The sequence below is a fragment of the Ornithodoros turicata genome, unplaced genomic scaffold (genome assembly GCF_037126465.1).
Source record: "Ornithodoros turicata isolate Travis unplaced genomic scaffold, ASM3712646v1 Chromosome106, whole genome shotgun sequence".
Classification (NCBI taxonomy): Eukaryota; Metazoa; Arthropoda; class Arachnida; order Ixodida; family Argasidae; genus Ornithodoros; species Ornithodoros turicata.
This window is the reverse complement of record NW_026999294.1, coordinates 358,281-368,002: the sequence shown is the minus strand read 5'-3', so window position 1 is coordinate 368,002 and position 9,722 is coordinate 358,281.

Here is a 9,722-nt window from a genome sequence, read left to right as displayed (position 1 = left end):
TTGTGTAAAGTAAATATTCTCGTGCGAAACACACGTGCGTGACACTCGTACTTTTATTACGACCGAATAAATGTACGGGATCCAAATTGCTTTGCCAGTTGTGATTACAGTGTAGTTACAGATTAGGGAACATATTACTTTGACGTAATCAAGCTTTGTGTAAAGGAACTACGACTGACTCAAAAATGCCAGTCACAAATTGGATTTGTGTACGTGTGATTTAATGATTACATGCAATTGTCTTTGAAGTAATGTGTCCAGTTAGATGTCATCAAGAGATGCAGAAGGGAAGAAAATCCAGTAAAGAAATATGAAGGGAAGTGTCCCAGAAGGAGAGCCGCCCATATTTCGAACAGAGACTGTTATTCTTCTGGGCAGTTCTTCTGTTCTTCCTCATAAACAAAATACAGAAACTGACACTGAAGATTTTTGTTTAAGTTTAATTTGTACAAGCTTTCGCGTGGAGTTCCACGCTTCCTCAGATACAAACTTTGTACCTGAGGAAGCGTGGACCTCCACGCGAAAGCTTGTACAAATTAAGCTTAAACAAACATCTTCAGTGTCAGTTTCTGTATTTTGTTTGTGATCTACAGGACTGGACCCCCCTCTTCGTATACGCTTGTGTTCTTCCTCATCATGAGCGAGATGCAGAATTAGCGGCTCGCGCACAGCGCAGGACATGTCCTAGGGCCTCATAGCAGCCACAAGGACACGTGTTTCGATGGGACACAAGCTATAGTTATGGCCAGCTTGTGAAAGCTCGGGAGGTGTGCTTTAGTTGTTATTACAGGTACTTTTGCGGATTCTATCTACCCTAGCAGCACACAGTATTGGTCCAATATAGGCACTAGTCCCAGCTTTATTGGGCCAACAAAAAGCAATAAGTGGTGTTATTTTGGCTCAACTGCAAGTACACAAACATGAACAAATGAGGCGCGTCATGTTAGAAAATGACCAGCATGTCATTGTTATTGAGATTTGAAGCAATGTCGCCCGTAAAAATTTGTTTCTGGAATTGCTTAGTGAACGACGGCGCTTCGTTGGCATTACATTGGTCTGCCATCAAATCAAAGTGCCAATGTAGTCAGATTTCACCCAATGGTTATATTTTAATATACCGAAATCTCTTTGAAGTGAAGCGAAAAACCACAGTAGTAACTTAACTCTAAAATTTAACTTGTGGTCCCGCGAAGTATTCTTGCAACAACTATTTCTTACTTTTTTGGTCGATATGTTCTCAGTGATGGGTAGTTCTGTAGGACTACTCGAATCCCAGACCGAGCGAGATCCTACTATCTCACCACCGCGTGCCACCCATGGCAGAGTTTCAGTATCTACACAGATAAATATAAGAAAAAAGACGAAAGAAACAAAAAATAATGCATTGTACTTTGGTGTCTTCCCATTGTGCTGCCATTGAAACCAATTACAGCTAGACCGGAGTGGCAGTTACTATAGCTACAGAGCATTCGAATTCTTGATTGGCTCACTACGGGCTTGCAATATTGGACCAATATCGGCAGTTTCATTGGCGTATTACCAGACCTTTGTTACTGGACCAACGTTACTTATATTGGCTGTCAATCTTGGACCGATATGTGGCCAATTATGGTGTGCTGTTTGTAGAGTTATCTTTACAGTTACCCAATTAAGTCTTCGAAGGCATGTTGTGCTTGCACCACATCACGTAAAACTGCATTTATATCGTGCATTCGTGCTGCCCAAACTCGAATTCGCATCGGCCATATGGGATCCCCATCAAGATTACTTAATTCAAGCATTAGAGTCAGTTCAAAATGTGCTTCATTCCATCTAACTATTCCAGGGACGCGAGTGTTTCACGAATAAAGAAAAACCTTGACGTCGATCTTCTCTCGTCAAGACGGTTGATAGCCAGGCTTTGTCTCTTCCATAAAATGTATCACAACACAAACACTCGCGATCGTCTCCTAGTCCCTGCTAACTACTACATTTCATCTCTTCTGGACTGTATCCATATGATTAAGCTTCCTCATTGTAACATCACTTCCTTTCTAAAATAATTCTCTCGTAAAACAACTAGTGATTGGAATCTTCAGCCTGAACATGTTTGTCGTACACACGACACTGCTGGTTTTAAGGCCGCTCTCCTCCAATGCAGGGCTTCAGATTCATCATGCTCTTCCCATGGTGCACCTGGTCGTCTTTCCTTGTCAGCTCGATATTTCTTATTTATTTATTTACTTTTTGTAATACTTTCGTTGTGTGTTTCTATTGTACTTTTTCATACGTGCTACTCACCACTCCGTTATGTAATACGCTCTTGAGGTCTTTAAAGTACTTAAATAAATAAATAAGTAAAGTCACTTATTTCTGTTTCAGTTACATACAGTATAATTGGAACGAGGTCCGGGTAAAAACAACTCTCAAAATAAATGTTTATTGTAGCACTCGTAGTGTCGATCGTCGTAATTGCCAGTGCATCTAATGCGCGTTTGTGATAAGCACTTGTATTTTCTCGGTGTTTTCAGGAGTAAGCTCAAACCGGTTGAGTGCCAACATACTCCTTCAAAACAACAAAAGGTAATTTGCGCAGTAACAACCGTCTAAAGAACGACAAAAGGACGTCTGAGGCTGGTCGAGTGATAAGACCTTCTCACTTAATTGTGGTTCTAACGTGAAAGAACTGTTCTAAGTCTGGAACGACACAGAGAGGACAAAGAGATACAAAGTCTCAAATTGCCTAAGAAATTAACGAGAAAGATGGAAGCCACTTCAGAGGATAGCCAGCTGTGGGACTCGAACCCACTCGGTAATCCAGAAGATGTGAGTTCGGGTCCTACAGCTGGCTAACCTCTTCAATGGTTCATCGTCGTGGTTGTAAGTTACTCCCTCAAAATATATACAGATCAATATATTGCAGTAAGCTCCCGTGGCACAGAGGGTTAAGATGATCACTTTCCACGTCCAGACTGGGACGTGACACGGGTTCGAACCCCCTCACCGGCTGTGCTACCTGATGCCCTCCCTGCGTTTTCCGAAGACTTTCCAGACGAATGTCGGCACAGTTCCCCCTGAAGTCGGCCCAGGACACATACTAACCCCCACTCCTTCCTGCTGTCCTCTCTCCATCTATCCACATCTGTACGCTGCTCATAGCCACAGTTGCTTCGCGGCGCTAACGCGGAAATAAATAAAAATATATTGCAACTATACAACTACAGGTTGTTGGAACAAAATGGACACTACTTTTTCAGAATATTTTATTAACGTAATTATCTAATTACACAAGTAACTACCCAGATTACACTTCTTTTATCTAACACAGTAACAGCCTAGATGCTGTGCGTGCAAACAAGCGTTATAAGTATGTAAAAATATGCTAAAAAATATGTACAATCTACAGGGGCGCCGGAACAGGGGGAGCAGAGGGAGCGACGGCTCCCCCTCAATTACGAATGGGAGAGCACGGCTCCCCCAGTGTCAGCCCAGCGTCGTGATCTTCTACGGTCTAACGGAATGGCTCGTGCGTGCATGTGTTCTTTCGGTGACCATAAATTTAGAGAACAATAAACAGAGATCCTACCACTGTCACTGTGTGCGGAGACCGTTTGAGAACAGCTACATACCAATGGTGTCAGGTTCACAGGGTTCTGGAGTTGACCATGGCAAGGTTTGTGGTACGGACTGCAATAAATCAGTCAGAAAGTGTGTAACGGGGGGCGCGAGCATTCCCAGACTCAACCCACCGGGTGGGGTGGGGGTGGGGGGGACAAAGGCGCAAACGCGAATCGCAGAAGGCACGCAAGACACCAGACATCTGGGGGAAATAAGGATACCAAGAAACCGCCCGGTTGAAGACAGAGGGTTGTTATAATGGCAGTTTGGGAGGCGCAGCCACAGATTTCAGTCGGTCGTGGACAGGGTGCCCACTTCGAGCTGGCGTGTAGGACGTGTAGTACGACAAGTGCGATGAACTGAGACGAAACGTCGCACCGGTGTTGTGTTCATGTGTCGGCAGTGGCAACGTCGAGGCAGAGCCACCAAGTCCTCGACTGCAGCAGCGTTACAGGATTATTAAATGCCATAGACATCGGAGAAGGCAACACCTCTGGAAAGAGAAATGTATCGCAGCTTGTTTGTTGTCTTATATATATTGTGTATATCTTCACCAGTCATAGTACAATATTCTAACTGTTAACCTGATTGGTGGCCCCTCGCTTTCCATCGTACCGATGTCCAAAATTTACCCGCTGTTTTCATTTATCCGGGGAGTTATAGCGACAGCGTGACACCCAGTCAAAAAGCTGGGTGTCAAAGGGACACATTCTTGCAGAGCTCCAGACCGGCCCAGGAAAGTCTGGTTTATTCGCAGAAGGCTTGCGGATCAGACGATATTCGCTTCCAGTCCCGGCACATGTACATGCCGCGACGGCGATTCCCGGGGACAAGTACCCGACGTTCCCAACACATTACTTACCATAGAGGTCTCGGCACTGCGCAGAAGTAAAAAAAGCCGGACGCACTGAACTCTTACCAACTAATTCACCACCAAGCGCTATTTAATTACAGTACTTCTGCAATGTTACTTTAGATCTACTCTACAAATATGCACATGTCATTTGCTAGGTGCACGTTTACAGTTCGTGCAGGAACCATGTATAACGCCACCATGAGCCCTCAAGGAAAATAAGTGATGATGATGATGATGATGATGATGTTTAAGGTAGCACTTTTTTTCGCTCCCCCAGTGAAAAATTAGTTCCGACGCCACTGACAATCTAGCAGCCATTCGTGTGTACACATATCAGGCGAAATTCGACGGAAGAAACAAATGGTTGCGATTATATACACTATTTGCATTATCTGAATCCCTTGGTGAAGACGCGAGGTTCCTTATAGCAACGCGCCCATACTTGACGCATATCTACCGATTAGACCAGTGAAGCAGTGATTCCTGCTCTCCTAGCGAAAAGAGAGGCGCTGCTCAAGGAAGTCACGGAGCAAACACATAACGAGGGTAAGTCTGGGATGCATTGCTCGAATACCGGCGATTCTGACCTAGAGCCAGACATCGGAACTTCTAGAGTACGTATGACACAACAACAATACTACAACTGATACTACTACAATAATCATACTACTAATAAGAATTATTATTATTATTATTATTAGTATTACCTTGTACTAGAGAGGTCCGCTCTCAGCAACGCTGCTTACCCTTGAACCGAGATGAAGCGTTGTTAAAACTTGAACTTATCGCTGAGTTCTTTTTTGTAAACGTTAGTTGGTTCCGTGATGAATGTTTCAGTAACAATAACTCCCTCTCGTGAAGCATAGCTAAACGTTTAATTAAAGTTTAGGGAACGTTGATCTCGGTTCAGGTGTGATTCGACATTGGTGAAACTGGGTTAAAATAGCGCAAACGGAGGTTACCTAGTGGACGAAATCAATTGAAAAGCTTCCTCGCGTATTTTCTTCTAATTCTCGTTGCCCATTGCTCTGCCTAATACCCTAAATGCACTGACTCGCGATCCGCATCGCGTGAAATCGTGATTAGGCAGCCATCGTGATCGCCTTCACAGGCGTTCAATGCGAGTCTAGCCGATAGAGATCAACAACACTGGTCCCCCGTTCGCGAACGTGATCACGCACTCACGGAGGATATGCGCATGCGCAGAGGATCGTTTTCTCCCTCGCACACTCGCAACTCCTCCTTCCGGTCCCGGATGGCAAGATGGGGATAGAGTCACTAAATAGGGGTACAGAGTATCGCATTCCTTTCCCGTGCCGGAGCCGCCGTTAGGTGTCCGCAATTGGACCGATTGTGTCACGTGGTTTCTCTTTCCCAAGAGGGCCGTCCATGCAGAGTTCCCTCGACTATCCTTGTGTTTGCTGACCAAGAGCGAGGGAGGCTCCGCCTCCTGGATGCCTGCCAATAGGAAGACGTGGAGGTCAGGCACTTACCAAGGCCCCGCTCTCGCTTAAGAAATGGCGCAGCTTTACCTTTGGTTCGTGTGTGTCGCGAGGCTTCTGCCATAGCGCACCAATCTAACCAACGGCTTCGCCGTCCGTCAACATGGGAACGACGACTGGAATGTTATATTGTTATCTGCGAACAGAAAGTGTAAAGTTTGCTAGTATATAATTCACAGTTTGTTTCTAGATATAGTTATTGTTTTATGGTGTGGGGTACTACCACCTCTAGGAACATAAATGTAGTATCTGTCCTGCAAAGAAGAGCCTCGAAAATTATTGCTGGCTCGCGTTATCTTGTGCATTCCAGAGAGGTTTTTAAGTGCTATAACATTATGCCAATTTCATAGTTTTTTAATTATAAATTGACATTAACGTATTTCCTAAGTGTTCGTAATAATCGTGCCGAATTCTGGGATTTGCGTAATCTTCGGAAACGTTCTTGTTCCTATCAGCTTACAGACGTACAATTTGATGTACCGATATCTAGAACTAACTACAAGAAACAGTCTCTACAGTACATGTCATCGTCTTTGTTCAATCAGTTTATAGATGCGTCAGTAAAAACTTTCTTGTTTTCTAAACGGGAATTTTTCGATTTGATCCAGGGATTAAGTGAATTTCTATTTTTCACGTGCTTCTTCTGCGTAATTTCTCTACAATGCTGTCGTATGATGTATTGTTCGGAGCAGAGTCTCCGCCAGGCCTTCTCGTCAAGATGCTGCATTAATCCACCGAATGCGACTCGATGTGGCCTTCACAGCTCAGTGGCGTTACCGCTTCAGACAAGTTGACTCTCGCACCTGCTGCAACTGTGGTGCTCTAGAGGATCCGGAGTACATTCTTCTTCATTTCCCCCACTACCAACCTTCCCGCACCGCACTCTCCGTGTCTGTTAGTCAGCTGGACTCTCGCCCCTTCTCCCAATCGAAATTGCTTGGTCCCTGGCCCAATCCAGCCCAGCAACGGTTTGCGCTCAAAGCTCTTTTGACATTTCTGGACACAATCGAACTGCGATCGTTATTGTGAATGGGCTCATTTTTTCATTCCCCACATCCCCACCAGCAAAGGGGTAGAGTATGGCCTCTGGCTATGAACCTCCCCACTCTCATTCTGAAAATAAAGTTGTTGTTGTTGTTGTTAGACCTTCGGGCTTTTTACTCACTCCCATCCCAGAGGAAATAAAATTGAAATATGCACGCAACTACGCACTAACCATATTCCAAATATGCACTAAAAGCCTGAATACACACGTACAGGATGTCTCAGCTAAATGCAAACATATCTTTTAAAACTATGACGGTGAAAGAGCACACTATCGCCTTTCTGCGTCCTGGGAAAACATTAAAAGAAAAGAGAACGGCTTGCGCTTTTTGTCTAAACATTTAGGTCTGCTGATTCCAGATGAGCTGCAATCATTTGCGGGTTCTTGAATTCGAACGGTGAACTGAAAAATGCTGTTGATTCACCCATAAGAAATCAACGTTGTTTTGATGAGTGCATCTCCCAGGCGGAATCTGGATGTAAAACATTCTGGGAAAACATTGTGCAGTGCACATTCCTTGTCGCGTAATTTTTCTACAGAGAATCGTAGTAGCGCTAACGTTCCCTTCTTTGTCGTTGGTCGGTCACTGAGGAAAGTGCGGTATATCTACGCATTGCGGGCCACGCGTTGAAATTGTATGTGTGACCTACGTTAATCTGAAGTGGGAGCTTTGCATTCCACATTCCGTAACCATATACTTAACGTTGGAGATCCATTCGATGCGCCATGTGTGTTGCCTGGGACGTGCAGTCTGCTACGTCGATCACATTACTCCAGAATACTCACAGATATAGTTCCAAACAGAAGAAAGACAGATTATGTACGCTTGAGCTGAGCTTCACACATTTTCGCTTCTCATGCCACACTGGGCTATCCTCGTGTCAGCTTGTCACTTTCTTAAGGACATCGGATAACGTCTCAACTGTTGATTTTATCGTGTTGTCATTATCCTTTCCTTGCATATAGACTTTTACGCCACTTTACTGGGAAGCGGAGTTAAACTGGTCGTTTACATAATTAACAGCTTTGCAGTATCAATAGTTCAGCGGTTGACTGATAATATGTCATTACAATGTGATATCACCATCACCGACATTTAGGCTATTTCGGTTTTAAACAGGAGTCTCGGACTCGCTCAAAAAAAAAAAAAAAAAAAAGCGTGGTCACAAGGGAGCTGCCATCCGTTGGTCATGGAAGGTGTTGCCTTCCGTTGGCTTCTTCATTCCGCTAAACTTGACGTGCTCCTTTTCCAATTCATCACTCGCTCTCTAAATTCAGCGCACTATGTGGGTACCTCATGTCTTTGTTAAACAAATAAGCAGTGAACATTTTCCCACTACATCACTCACTTCTGTGCTGTCGTGACATGATTATCGCGAAACTGGACAGACCAGAGCATGGAATGGCGAGTGGTTTCGTTTTCGCCACTTCCGGTTCCCGTTGGCGCGCAGAGCAGCATGGAGATATCGGTTTACCGCACTGATCTCTATAGTATAGGCTGGATCGCGCATAGGGTGGTCCACAGCGTGGTCACCGGCCGCCATATTGGTGGGCCCATCGCATCCTGTCGTCTGCATTTAGTGCAAGCGGTGCTGCCCGTATTTTTTTAAAAATTTCATTTAAATTAAAGGGCATGTCATGCCAGTTTGTTGCAGCTTTGAGTACACTTCACGCGGACAGAGAAAGAGGGAGAACTTTTCGCGGGTAAGCTCTTTATTTTGAAGAAAAATCTGTTTATTCGTATCGCGTGCATCTGAGAACTCGGACTTGTTTGCATTGCTACTTCGCTGGTGCCATTGCGTACTAAGAAAGTATGTGTGGCTGCTCCTACAAATCTCAAGACCATATATTTTCTATAAACAATGCGCTTGTGCTTGCAGGTTGCCCTCACAGTCGCTCAGCTGTGCCGAAGAACCGGATGCAGAACCTACGCCAATATGCCAATTTGTTCCACTGTTCTTTTAATCTGTGAGGTACGGTGGAAGTAAATAAACTGCTGTGTTAACCTCGTATGTGCACACGCTCCTACAGCGTGTGTGATATGTCATGCATGTGCATGCTCTTCGTGCACAGCGCTTCGAATTTCTGCAATGAAATACGCTGACAGCTGAACTTCTGCAAAGCACTCGTGACAATAACGTTATTTTAAGATGAGGAATGGGGAGTTTCATTGCCAGGGTCCATACTTCACCTCATTGCTAGTGGTGATGTGGTGAATAAAATAACGAGCCACACCACACGAAAACCGAACAACAAACGAAAACAAACAAAAAATATAAAATCGGAAGTACCTTACAATAACAAACAGCGTGAAACCTTTCTGAGTAAAAATAATTAATAGGTTGACATTCACCAAATTCACCATCATGCGTATGTGCCCTGTGCACGGCAGTTACGACTCCCGAATTCGGAATACAGGCAGCGGAGAAGAAAAAGAAGGCAATTACCATTACAAACTACAGGAACACGACTAAAGCACGTTTGGAATACATCAGCACACTGATTCTTAAGAAAGATGCATGCTAATCAGCAATGAGGAGCGTTTAAAGCGCAATAAATACTCCAAATCAAATCGCTCCCCATTGTTTCCTTTGGGAGACCCGGCGCCAGTGGGCCCATCAACATGGCCGGTTGCCGCACCTCTCTCCCACGAGCCCCTCTCCTATGCACGATCCAGCCTTTATACATAGAGATCAGTGGTTTACCGTGTGTATTCGTCTTT